This window comes from Idiotropiscis lumnitzeri, chromosome 14 (assembly GCF_059441095.1).
Source record: "Idiotropiscis lumnitzeri isolate Australia: NSW breed Sydney's pygmy pipehorse chromosome 14, RoL_Ilum_1.0, whole genome shotgun sequence".
Taxonomy (NCBI): domain Eukaryota; kingdom Metazoa; phylum Chordata; class Actinopteri; order Syngnathiformes; family Syngnathidae; genus Idiotropiscis; species Idiotropiscis lumnitzeri.
The window spans coordinates 744,639-759,072 of NC_142404.1; the positions used below are offsets into that span (position 1 = coordinate 744,639).

The window sequence follows — 14,434 nt, forward strand, 5'->3', positions numbered from 1 at the left end:
TTAGTATTCTGATGTTATACTAATTAGCAAAGGGATTGAAATATATCACGCTCATATTGATATATTTACACTTGGGCTAGGCTCAGATGTTGAGAGTTCAGCTAAGGGAGGAAGTAGGAAAATGTTCAAAGCACAGACACAAAATTTGTGATGAAAAATGCAAGTGTATTTACAAAAGAAAAGAAAAATATTTACCATATTACACTATTCATACAACAAAAACGTGGAGTCCTGAACAGTTGCATATTCCATATAAATGTCAATGTAATGGATGTTTGTGAAGGAAGTTCAGTGGAAAACTTGTCTGCAGCGCCTCCTTTTACACTGCTGGACAATTGTAGTGGTTGAAGTTCTTCAGGAAGAAGTCTGTGGTAGCACACTGTCAATTCCCATCGCGGTAGAATACGAATTTGGAACCTGGACTGCATGAAACAGGACAAATGAATAATAATTACATTGTTTCAATTACATCCTTTCCATTTAAAATCTTGGTGTCTGTACATCAAAGTTCAAGAAATCCTGAATATGTTTCTTAATTATGTCATCAGTACTTCATATATCAATGCAAAATACATTCTGTACAATGTGTCAACTACCAATTCAAATGAAATAAAATAACAGCACAAATACTAAAATGTTATAAACTCAAAACCATTTTAAGAAAAGAAATCCCAAAAATAATTAGCACGCTAAAACAAGCAAATGAATGAGCTAACCAGTTCCCTCTTGTTTACTTGTCCAGTATCATGGTTAGTTTGGAGTGTTACGACTCTCTGTGGTTGAAGCTCTTAACAGTTGACAGCATATCAGTCTAAAGGAGTTAAAACTCACCTTCCGGCAAAAGATCGATCCGGTCATTGACCACCTAAACATTCGCCGGTGTCCGACTTGTGCCATGTTTTGAAGGAAATTACATGAGACATTACACAAGCTAATGGTAGATGCACTACAATACCATACAACTTTATTTATATATTGCATTTTACAACAGCTGGAGCTGTAACAAAATGCTTTCCATATGGTGTAATGTAAATTAGCATGAAATTAGAACACAAATTAAAACACCTAAACACAGATACCAGAAGAACAGCAGAACAGCAAGAGTCTCAAGTTGAGTCAAAAGCTAAAGAATAAAAATGTATGGTGGCCGAGAAAGGTCACAACAATTTCAAAAGCTAAAACACAACAATATTGAAATAGACGCTATTGCAAATCCACAACGGAAATGCAAAAGCTACAACTCAACATTTGCTGCGCTTAGTCTTCGGCAACTCCAGTGGCATTTGGTCCGCAGACCTGAAGCAGTGTGCAGGTGCGTAGGGGTTAGGGCTGCACGATATTGGAAAAAACTGACATTGCGATTTTTGGGGAGGTTGCGCTGTACATTGCGATATTGAAACTTGAGAACTTTTCACCAGATGACTCAAATAGCTCTGTTTGGGAAGAATTTGGTTAACTCGCTGTGACACCATTGGATTCATATAATAATTCAGATATTTAATGTTGTATTTCCCAATTCAATGTAAATAGCAGCAAAATATTAAACATGTTTTAATAAAAAAAATAAATAAAAGAGCAGGTGCACTAGTCCAGTGACTCCTTTACAAAAATATAAGAAAATAAAAAACCTCGAAAGCAGCAACAGTTATAAACCTCTATAAACTAAAATATAAAATATGAAACAATTAAAAAGCAGGTGTACTCCTGTAGCAAAGTTGGAAATAAATTAGAACAAAAATACTAAAAATAAATAAGGAAGTGCATGAGTCCCCTGATTCATGAAAAATCCAGTTTGCATACAGTGACTTTTGAGTTCAAACTTATTAAGTGGATAGTCAGACAGATGTATGACTCTAATGTCCGGCGTTGTAACTGCATAATGTGCTCCTTGCAATAGCTCATCTTCAACGTGTACCTTCTGTTGATTATACAGCTCTTGGATGGCCACTTGAGAGAAATATGTGCGCAACGGCATTTATACCTTTTATCGAGCGTGTGGATAATTTCTTTAAACCTCTCTTGCGTGACGGTGTTGAGTTGCTTGCACGGTGTCTTTCGCCACGTGAAAAGTTATTGCATTCATGGTTTGTCGATGCTGTTTGTACTTCTTATCATAAGGTGTTATAATAAAGGCGTCTGTTATTGTTTTTAGATGTTTTAGTAGATGAGGTTTCACCTCGGGTCCCGCTAATGAGTTTGAACTGGTTATACGGGGGCTCGTAATAGCGATTCAAATGGTCGGACAGGTTTATTGTATTACCTTGTGTTGTAGCAACAACGTCGAGGCACTGTCGGTAGAGGGTTTTTTGTATGTGTATATTCCTTTTTAGAGCTGAAATAATTCCACATTTCGGATGTTGACTTTCTTTTGGGGACTAAATCTATTGCCGCTCCTGTTTTCAGGGTTGACTGCAGTGGCTGTGAGAGTGTAGGTGGAGAGGGGGGGGTGAGTAATTAGAAGTGGGGGGGGTAAGCAAGACGGTCTGTGTAGTCTCTACAATGTAGCGTGCTGCTTTTATCAAACAAACCAAAAGTTTCCATGTTCTAAAAAAAAAAAAGAGAGAAACATAGCACGTCCTACAATGTGACTATTTATTTCGCAATCGCAATGTTCAAACGGCATATTGTGCAAGCCTAGTAGGGGTGTAGGAGCTTGGAGAGGTACGCTGGGGCGAGGCCATTTAAAGATTTGAAGACGAACAGTAGTATGGGAGCCAGTAAAGATAGGCCAAGTAAAGTGCATTACAGTAATCTATCTTAGATGTAACAAAGGCATGGATTACTGTTTCTAAGTGGTGCTGAGCAAGAAAGGGCTTCATTTTAGCTAGCTGCCTAAAATGAAAGAAGCAGGATCAAAGAACAGCACTGCTTGCCGATCTAATTTAAAATCACTGTCCACTTTAAACCCCAAGTTTGAGACTGTTGACTTTAGATAAGATGCCAGGGGGCCAAGGTCAACAGGGTTGAACGGAGAAGGGCCAAAGAACGAAAAAGAAAAGGCAGCCAGAGGGAAACAAAACCAACCATATGTTCCAAATATACAAATGACCCAGGTTACACCCTTCCCCCTCTTTATTTCACGTGTGACCCCTAGCATGTCAATATTCCATGACACCTGCCACAGGAACCTGATCAAGGACTTCAGAATACGCATCTGCTCGTTTCACAAAACACAGGATAGAGGTGGAAATTCCTTTGCGCTGCCAGATACTTGAGAGTGGTTGTGTTGTATTGGTGGTGACTGGTGGAATGGTGGATGGATAAATTGTGATTTTGGACGCATCATCAGTAGTGTCACTCTGGGTCACTAAGCGACCAGCAATTTGGTGGTAGACCTCGCCACAAAGCCTCTGCAGCCCACCTCCACTGGGCGGACCTCAACGTTCCAGCCAATGTTGAGCTTCAGCTGCAAGCTCGGCATATTGTAGATGTTTTCGCTCGTAAGCCTCGTCCACGGAGTCCTCCCAAGGTACTGTGAGTTCAATGAAAAAAAAGCCTCCATGAGTCTTTTTTGTAGATCTTGGCCTTATACATACTCCATCAAATTTTCAAAAAGATAGGTGAAATGCTAATCCGGGGCTGCTTTTTTGAAAGTTTCTAGGAGGCGATAGCGAGCCATTTTAAATAAAAATTCATGACAAACTAATAAAATATTGATGATTTTGCCAGGCCTGATGTGCGCACAGTTTCATGAGTTTTGGTTCATATTGAGAACTAAAAAAAAGTACGTGTACGAAGCCACGCCCACAGCTTTTCATGAAAAATGAAAAATTTCATATTGTGACATCCTGAAGGCCTAACAGCTCATCCAAGCAAATATGATGTAGACCTTGTTAACCAGCTCGGAGAAAAACATCAATGAAATTAACTTGTATTTGCTTTAACCAGTAGGTGGCGCTACCACTATGATGAAAAATAAGTTGGTAGATGTCTTCAGGGTTAGACTATCCTTGAATGTGAAAAAGTTCAAGACAATAGGATCATCTGATTCATGTTACAGGAGCTTTTGTTGCCTCTGAGAATAATCAGATTTTACGGCACCGTAATGGCCACGCCCTTCGCTGTAAAGTCACAAAATCCAGTATAGAGTAAGATCAACGACTTGAGGTTGTTTTGACAAATTTTCAGTCAGATTCGTTGAATGGGCTCCGTGCAGTATGTTTAAACGAAAAAAAAAAAAAGTTGGGTGCCACTAAGTGGCTCTATATGTATAGCAGAATATTAACAAATAGATGTCTTTGGGTCACGACTCTTTATATACCTGTCAAGTTTGGAATTTATAGGCGCATGTGCACGGGAGTTATTATAAGGTGGCACTACAGAGCCATTTTTGAAACGACAGCACGACAAATTACTAAAATATTACTAGGCTTGATGTGTGTGCAAAGTTTTCATTCATATTTAGAACATCAAAACAAGCGTTGTTTTATTGGCGAACTGTGCAAAGCCACGCCCACAGCTTTTCACGAAAAGTGACAAATTTCCTGAAGGCCTAAACACTCATCCGAGCAAATATGAGATAGACCTTGTTAACCGGCTCGGACAAAAACATAGACGAAAATAACTTGTATTTGCTTTAATCAGTAGGTGGCGCTACCACTACGGTGAAAAATAAGTTTGTAGATGTCTTCAGGGTTAGACTATGCTCAAATGTGAAACATTTTGAGACGATAGGATCATCTGAGTGATGTTACAGGAGCTTTTGTTGCCAAAGACAAATCGACTTTGGGGCACTGTAATGGCCACGCCCTTCGCCGAATATTCATAAAATTCGGCATAGACGAAGATCAACGTCTTGAGGCTCTTCTGACAAATTTCTAGTCAGATTCGTTAAACAGGCTCCGTGCAGTACGTTAAATGTAAAGAATAAATGTTTTTGTTACCACTAGGTGTGGCGCTGTGTGTATAACTGAATTGTCGCAGGTCTTGAAATGGTGCAGCCGAAATTTTCAGGCAATCGGATGAACCCTCTAGGGTCAGCGTGCAAAAGCAGAAGCCCTGTAAATGTGCAAAAATGGGCCAAAATTGGACATTCAAAAATTCATAACTTACTTCCTCTACACTTTAGACTAGGGCTGCAATCGACTGCAATGGGTGCAACACATGCCTGCCAATTTTTGTGAGCCTTGGTCAAACGGGCCGGGATTGGTTTTTATTTTGCCACTCTAGGTGCGTAGTGAAAGTTAGAGCAGCTTTTGTTGTCAAAGCCTGGTCACTGTTCGAAGTAAATTCTAAATGGCCGACTTCCTGTAAATTTAGCATGTGGCTCCCGGAGACTTCTTATTATGTCTTGGCTCAGTACATACTTCATCAAATTTTCAAAAAGCTTGATGAAACACAGATCCGCGGCTGTTTTTTTTTTTTTTTAATTGCACGACAAACGAATAAAATATTGATGATTTTGCTAGGCCTGATGTAAAGTTTTATGAGTTTTCGTTCAAGATGTCTTAAGAACCTCAAAATAAGCGACCTTGTTAACCTACTTGGAGAAAATTTTAACGAAAATAAATTGTTTTTGCTTTAACCTGTTGGTGGCGTTACGATAAAAAATAAGTTGGTAGATGTCTGCAGGGTTGGACCCTCCTCAAATTTGAAAAAATTCTAAAAGATAGGATCATCTGATTCATGTCACTGGAGCTTTCATTGCCACGGAGAATAATCATATTTTGCGACACCATAATGGCCATGCCTTTTGCCGAAAACTCACGAAATTCGTTATAGACAAAGATCAACGAATTGAGTTTGTTCTGACAAATTTTCAGTCGGATTCGTTCAAAGGGCTCCGTGCAGTACGTTAAAATGTAAAAAACAATATATTTTTGTTACCATAAGGTGCAATGTGTGTATAACAGAATAATAACATATAGATGTCTTCAGGTCAGGAAGTTTTATGTTCAGTTGAAGTTTTGGATTTTTTTTAGAGCATTTGCAGGGGAGTTATTAAGCATTTAGTCCATTGGTCACCTGCCGCCTTTTAAGTAAATTCAAATTGGCCTACTTCCTGTGCAATTTAGCTAATGGCTCCAAGAGACTTTTTTGTAGGTCGTGGCCTACATACTCCATGAAATTTTCAAAAGGCTCGGTGAAACACTCAGAATTTCTAGAGAGCGATAGCGAGCCATTTTTAAAAAAAAAAACTGGACGAGAAACTAATAAAATATTGATGATTTTGTCCGGCCTGATGTGTGTGCAAAGTTTCACGAGTTTTCGTTCATATTTAGGAACTCAGATTCAGCGTTGTTTTATTGGTGAACTCTGCGAAGCCACGCACACAGCTTTTCACAAAAAAATGACCAATTTCGTATCGTGACATCCTGAAGGCCTAAACAATTATCCAAGCAAATATGAGGACAACCTTGTTTACCTGCTCGGGGAAAAACATAATTGAAAATAATTTGAATTAACTTTAACCAGTTGGTGGCGCTACCACTACAATAAAAAACAAGTTGGTAGATGTCTTCAGGGTTGGACTATCCTCAAATGTGAAACATTTCTAGAAGTTAGGATCATCTGAGTCATGTTACGGTAGCTTTTGTTGCCACTGAGATTAATAAATTTTTGCGGCACTGCAATGGCTATGCCCTTTCCTGAAAAGTCACAAAATTCGGCATAGACTAAGATCAATGTCTTGAAGCTGTTCTGACAAATTTTCAGTCGGCTTTGTTAAAAGGGCTTCGTGCAATATATTAAAATGTAAAAAAATATATTTTTTTGATACCATAAGGTGGCACTGTGTGTATATCAATATAATAACATATAGATTTCTTCAGGTCGGGATGGTTTATGTACTGGGGAAGTTATATTTTTTGAGAGCATGTGCAGGGGAGTTATCAAGCATTTAGTCCATTGCGGTGACGCGCATCCTTTTAATTAAATTAAATATGGCATACCACCTGTAAAACTTAGCTCATGGCTTTAAGAGACTTTTTTGTAGGTCTTGGCCTTAAACATACTCCATAAAATAGGTGAAACACTCAGCCAGGGCTGCTTTTTTGAACATTTCTAGAGGGCGATGGCGAGCCATTTTTAAAAATCTGCACAACTAACTTATAAAATATTGATGATTTTGCCAGGCCTGATGTGTGCAAAGTTTCGAGAGTTTTCTTTCATATTTAGAACCTCAAAATCAGCGTTATTTTATTGCCGAACTGCAATGCCACGCCCACAACTTTTCACGAAAAATGGTGAATTTCGTATTGTGACATCCTCAAGGTCTAAACACTCATCCGAATATATATGAGGGCGACCTTGTTGACCTGCTCTGAGAAAAACATCACACAAAATAACTTGTACTGTAATACCTCGCTACTTCGCGGTTCACCTTTTCGTGGGTTCAGTGCTTCGCGGGTCTAAAAAAAATATTCAAAAATTAAAAATATCCAAAAATATTAAATATATTATCTATAGCCGCTACACCGCCTCCTGCATCCCTTACGACACCTCCTATAGCCACTACGCCGCCTCCTGCAGTTTCTCCTGCATCCTCTGTGTCCTGCACGCTTGTAGCGAGGTGAAGGAGGAGGACCCAAAATGCACGGAAGCCAGGCAAGGGTAACTTAAAAGGAATTTAATGAGGGAACTTAAGAGGGCAAACCAGGTGCTGGGAGAAAACAAACTGACGTGACAAAGTGCAAAATAACGAAGAGGAACTAAACGTGACTAAACAGAACAAAATGACGAGGAAAACAGGGACAGTGACAAATAACTTATGCGCGAGAACGAGAACGATATCTGGACTCGGCCATGACAGTCAGGGAAAGGAAGCAGAGGGAGCAATGTTCCGACGCCAAGCAGTCGGTCCTGAGCGCTTAAGTAGTCCTGGTAATTATGAAGTCAATGTGAAACAGCTGCGTGACTGACGAGGAACCGGTGTGTGGCTGGTGGGCGCGTCTATCCAGCCATGATGACACGGGACGGGAACGAGCGCTGGAGGAAAAGCCCCCACTCAGCTGGGACAACAAAACAAAGACATGGCATGACCGAAACGGGACGTGACAAAAACAAACAAAGACCTGACATGACCGACACGGGTCATGACAGTCTGCGGCGTCATCCGAGGAGCAGTAAAGCTCTTCATGCCCATGTGCAGTCATTCATCGTTACTACCTCATCGTACTGCACAGGTCTTTTCATCAACTACGCTTAGAAGAACTTATTGTAGGAGGTCAGTTAAATGTTGTTTTTGTTAAGCTCGCAGGTAGGCGAGGTAGCGGGGAGGACCCAAAGATGCGGGGAAGCCAAGGCACGGGTAACTTGAACGGAGTTAAATTAACGACAAAACAGGAAGGCAAACAAGGGAACTGGACAAACACAAACGTGGCGGGGTGCGAAAATAACAGAAGGTGAACAGAACGTGACTAGACCGAAAAGTGACGGGGAGCAAGGACAGTGACAAGTTACAAATGAACATGAACGTGAACGAGAACGGGATAAATGAGCAATCGGGGCAAACGCGTATAGAGGGTGTGGCGGGAGCAATGCACCGACGCCAAGCAGTCGGCACGGGGTGTTTAAATAGTCCCGTAATTAACAGTACAAATGAGAGTCAGCTGGGAGGCTAACGGGGAACCGGTGTGTGCGTCTCATCAGCCAGGAGAGACAGGGCGGGAACGAGCGCTGGCGGAAAACGCCCCCACTCAGCTAAGAAAACAACAACACAAAAGCATGGCATGGGACGTGACAATAATACTAATCAACAACCCTGACATGACCGACACGGGTCATGACAGTTTTATTGTTTGATTGTTTAACATGAATCTCTCTCTCTCTACACCCATTTTCTATATGGTATGGTACAATTTTATTCATGTACAGGTATTACTGTAATCTTAAACCCCCGGAAATAGAAATTATAAATGTTAATTTGTTGCGCAAAACGACGGACTAATTATGTTAGCTAATTGTAGGGTTTGCTTGTTTTTGAAAGCTGAAAACGATAATTGGTTGTTCGTAAGTAAATTGTTCGGTAGAACAGTGTTCTAGACCCTCAATTGTTATTGTAAACAGACAACATATTTTACAGGTTTTTTTTTGTTATAACATGAATGTCACTCTCTCTCTCTCTTCCCGTATATATATATATATATATATATACATATATATATATATATATATATATATATATATATATATTTATTTTATTTTTTTTTAAGCATTTTTGAAGGTGCGCCGCTACTTCGCGGATTTTCAGTTTTTGCGGGTGGTCCCCATTAACCACGATAACCGGGGTATTACAGTATTTGCTTTAACCAGTTAACCAGCTCTACCAATACGGTGAAAAATAATTGGTAGATGTCTTCAGGGCTTGACTATCCTCAAATGTGAAAAAACTTTGAGAAGATAGGATCATCTGAGTCATGTTGCTGCAGCTTTTGTTGCCACAGAGTACAATTAGACTTTTCAGTACTGTAATGGCCACGCCTTTTGCCGAAAAGTCACAAAATTCGACAGAGAGTAAGATCAATGTATTGAGGCTGTTGTGAAATTTTTTTAGTCTGATTCGTTAAAAGGGCTCTTACATAGTAAACACTTAGCAATTTTCCCATTAAACAGATTTTGCAGTCAAATAAATATAAGGTGTTCATTTTAGATTCAAGAAAATTTAAATCTCAGAATAAAATAAAGTGCAAACAATGCAAACAGTTCAAACAATGCATTTTATCCCATTTCTTTTTCCAGCCTGAAGAACTGAAGGGTGCCACTTCCATTAAAAAAAAAAGTCAAATATCTCCTGCAGAAACAAACCAAGCGCTGAGCATTGCGTTAACATCTCTTTCCTTTTTTTTTTTTTATTTTAGAGTCCCCAGCCTAAAAAAGTGAAGGCCCAATTTACCATGTAAAACAGGTCAACATGTTCAACAAACTTTCAATAAAAATGGTTGTCCTTGTGAAAGACAAACTGAAACAGAGCTTTGAAACTACCTTTTCTCTGGATTATTCTTTAACATCTCTTTATCAATCAATCAATCAATCAAATTTTATTTATAGAGCACTTTTCATACATAAAATGCAGCTCAAAGTGCTGTACAATAAAAACATCCAAATTACAACAAAAAACTAAAACCCATTCCACCCACCCAACATAAACACAAAACACATCCACATACACGCCTGAACTCGCATACACACAGAACACTCGCATTCACACAACTTAATAAACCATCTTAGTAGAAAGACAGAAAGACATGGCAAGGCACAGAGAAACCATATGAGAAAATGTACCCAGGGTAGCTCATCCGTGCTGAGAGGGATGACAGCCCACGGCCACAGGGAGCTCCGCCAACACACAGACCCCTGGCCCAGACTGACTGGGGTAAACCCTACACATAGTGCAGAGGGCCCCGGTCCGCCGGGCCTAAGGAGCCTCCGGGATGAAGCCCCCTGTGAGAAGGCCAGCCACACCTCCCAGCGCGGAGGCCCCCCTTGAGGAAACACTGGACCTAAAATATATAAAAGAAAATGATAATGCTAAAAGAAAAAGAAGCTAAAAATTAAAAGACAATAATATAAAAAGACGAAGGTAAAATATATAAGAAAAAGTATGATACTAAAAGACATAGAAGATGCTAAAAATTAAAAGACAATAATTTAAAACGACAGAGCTAAAATATATAAGAAAAATGATGATACTAAAAGACAAAGAAGCTAAAAATGAAAGACAATGATAATAGATAAAATGACAGTCCTGAATTAAAAGACTAAGATAAATTATTTAAAAGCCAAACTAAAAAGGTGAGTCTTGAGCCTCCTTTTAAAAATATCAACAGTCTCTGCGGACCTGATGTCCTCCGGCAGGCTATTCCATAGACGAGGACCAGAATGGCTGAATGCAGCCTCGCCATGTGTTCCAGTCCTCACCCTTGGAATAATTAACAGGCCGGTGCCAGAGGACCTCAGGGTCCGCGAGGGTTGATACAAGAAAAGAAGGTCAGATAAATGCGATGGCCCAAGACCGTTAAGGCATTTAAAAACTAATATAAGCACCTTAAAATCAATCTTGAAACACACGGGGAGCCAATGCAGCGATTTTAAAACTGGTGTAATATGTGCCCGCCCTCTGGTCCTCTTCAGCACCCGTGCGGCTGAATTCTGAAGTAATTGTGATGATTTATAATCTTGTAGTTTTGGAAAAAGTTTTTCTCTCTGACCTTCAGGACCGACAACTAAAACCTCTGTTTTGTCCTGATTGAGGTGTAGGAAATTCTCTGCCATCCATGACTTAATATCTAAAATGCAATTTAAAAGGGTATCGATAGGCTTTGTGTCGTCTGGAGACACGGCAATACAGTGAAACCCCGCTACTTCGCGGTTCACCTTTCGCGGGTTCAGTGCTTCGCGGGTCTAAAAAAAATATTCAAAAATTAAAAACTTTTTGTCCGAGCACGATCGGGGCTCTCCATTCGCTCCGCTCCGCGGGGGCATTGTAGTTTCGCCGAGCGGCACGACGGGGCGCTTGAGCGGTTAGACGGCCGGCGTGCGCAGAAGAAGAGTGTGGGCGAAGAGGAGAGTGGACGAAGAAGAGCAAGTTCCCCCGGGCACGATCGGGGGCGACGTTTCGCGCAGTTCGGACCGTACCAGAGCTCCAGCCGGCGTGCGTGGCAGTTAAGCCGAAGAGGAGCACCTTCCGCCCGGGCACGAGCGGGGCGACATTTTGCTCCGTTCGGGACCGTACGAGAGCTCCGGAGGAGGCCGGCCGGCGTGCGTGACAGTTACGCCGAATAGGAGCACCTTCCCCGGGCACGGGCGGTGTCAAGCGGCCCCTAAGTTTAACCGAATGGAAGCTCCGGAGGAGGAGGGCATGCTCGCGTCACAGTTAAGCCGAAGAGGAGCACCTACCCCGGGCACGGGCGGTGCCAAGCGGCCCCTAAGTTGAACCGAATGGAAGCTCCGGGGGAGGAGGGCGGGCGTGTGTCACAGTTAAGCCGAAGAGGAGCACCTTCCGCCCGGGGCACGAGCGGGGCGAAATGAAACCGAGTTCAACCGAACGGAGACACGCTTCGGGGGAGCAGGTCCGGCGTGCGTGACAATTAAGCCGAAGAGAAGCACTCTTCCGCCCGGGCACGAGCGGAGCGCGAGGCTGTCCGTTATGAATGAATAAATAAATAAATGAAGAATGCCACCTTTCATTTCACTATCATGATCCGTGCCTGTCATGCCGCGTGTGTTTTTGTTTTTTCAGCTGTGTGGGCGTTCCTCCAGCGATCGTCTCGCGCCATGCGGTCAGCTGCTGCGAGACGCGCCCACCAGCCCCGCACCGGATTCCCATTCACTCACTGATTACACTCACTATATAATCCACCTACACTGACTACCTGGCGTCGGATTGTTATCCTACTTGCTCATGCTCCCGTACTTCGATCGTTATCTTGTTCAAGTGTTTCTTGTTGTCGCGTTTTTCTTTCATTTCGTTATCAGCTACAGCTCGGCTCGTTTTCTGTTCTCTTTTTCTGTCGATGATTGGTCTCCTCTTATCCTTCCATGGTAAGCAATCTTCGTTAGTCATTCCTTGCCTTTTGCAAGCGTTTTTCGTTCTATAGTTATTCCCTTTTCCTGGTGCGAGTGTTCCACCAGTGCTTTACGTTCTTTCCGCCGATAGTTTGGTATTATATATATTATAGCCGATAGACCCTCATAGCCCTAGTTTGTAATTGGATACTGACTATATTGTGATTATAATAAATATCTTTGTATCACCACCTTTTTTCCCGTGTCTGCGTTTGGAGAGTCCTGCTCAATCCTCCAGCTCTGCTGGAGGATCATAACATTCACAGGGCACACCGGACGGCGTACCAGCAGGTAAAAGTCGAAGTAATTAAATGAATACAAAAAGAAGTAATTGAATAAATACAAAAATAATGGCTGGGGAATAAAAAAATAATAAGTTTTAATAATAATTATTATTTTTTTTTGTTATCACATGAATTTCACTCTCTCTCTTTCTACCCGTATTCTATATGGTGTACTGTATACAGGGGGGTATACTGTATACCTGTATAGGTTTTTTTTTAAGCATTTTTGAAGGGGCGCCGCTACTTCGCGGATTTTCAGTTTTCGCGGGTGGTCTCGGTCCCCATTAACCGCGATAACTGGGGTTTCACTGTGTACAGCTGTGTGTCATCAGCGTAGCTGTGGAAGCTGATGCCGTGTCTCCTAATGACATCCCCAAGAGGAAGCATGTACAGATTAAAAAGTATTGGGCCTAAAATTGAACCTTGGGGAACCCCACATTTAATTTCATGGGTTTTGGAGGAACAGGTATCCATACTAACAAAGAAACGTCTGTCTGTGAGATAGGAATAAAAGCAGTACCAGAGATGCCAACTAGGTTTTTAAGTCTATTTAATAAAATGTGGTGATCTACTGTGTCAAACGCGGCACTTAAATCCAGTAGCACCAAAACTGTGAGTTTTTTTGCATCTGCAAAACACCTGAAATTATTCAAAATCCTTAAAAGAGCTGTCTCTGTACTGTGGTTCATTCTAAAACCAGATTGAAATTTCTCTAAAACATTATTTGTATTTAAAAAATAATTTAACTGTAGAAAAACAATTTTTTCTAAAATCTTACTTAAAAACTGTAAGTTGGATACAGGTCTGTAATTATTTAAAACACTGGGGTCTGAATTGCTGTTCATCAGAAGGGGCTTCACCACCGCCGTTTTAAACGCTGTGGGGGAAGACACCCGTCTGAAGAGAGCAATTAACTATATTTAAAATCTGTTCCTCATAAAATCCATAAAAAGCTTTTAAAAGTGATGTGGGAATTGGATCTAAAAGGCAGGTTGTTTGATTTACCTGGGAGAAAACTCGACCAAGTGTCCTTGCATCAACCAGGGCAAAACTTTCCAGTGTTTCCTCTGGTAAAAATGACTGTCCAGCATTAATAGAAGTTACATTTTGATGAGCTAAAAAACTGGATCTTATGTCATCGATTTTACTTCTGAAGTGGTCTGCAAAGTCCTCACAGAGAACGTCTGTCGCTGTCTGTGAGGACTTTTTAAGATCAGAGCTGGTTAAAAGATCGAAGGTAGAGAAGAGATACCCAGGGTCGTTTTTATTCATTGTAATGAGATTTGAGAAGTAAGACATTCCTGCCAGTTTGACTGTTTTATTGTAGGATTTGAGTTGTTGACATAATATTTGATAATGAACTGTAAGGTTGCTCTTTCTCCACCTCCTTACTGCACTCCTGCATTTTCTTTTTGAATCCTTAGTTAAATCTTTTCTCCACAGAGGTATCGTCTTGATTTTTATGTTTTTTGTTAAAAGTGGAGCAACGGAGTCTAATGTTGATTTTAAAACCCTGTTAAAATTATCAACAATAAAATCACAAGGTGCAGGTAAAATGTCAGCAGGAATGCTCTTTAAAATCTCAATAAAATTTGCAGCCACCTCAGAAGTTAGGTAGCATTTTCTCACTGTTCTCACGGGGGCTG

The 14,434-nt window shown here is 41.0% G+C and overlaps 1 protein-coding gene across 6 annotated transcripts in view; it reads left to right on the forward strand.

The window, feature by feature from the left end:
• LOC148323097 (homeobox protein PKNOX1-like) overlaps positions 1–14,434 on the forward strand; it is a 131,047-nt gene that overhangs the window by 1,433 nt on the left and 115,180 nt on the right. The window lies entirely within an intron of this gene.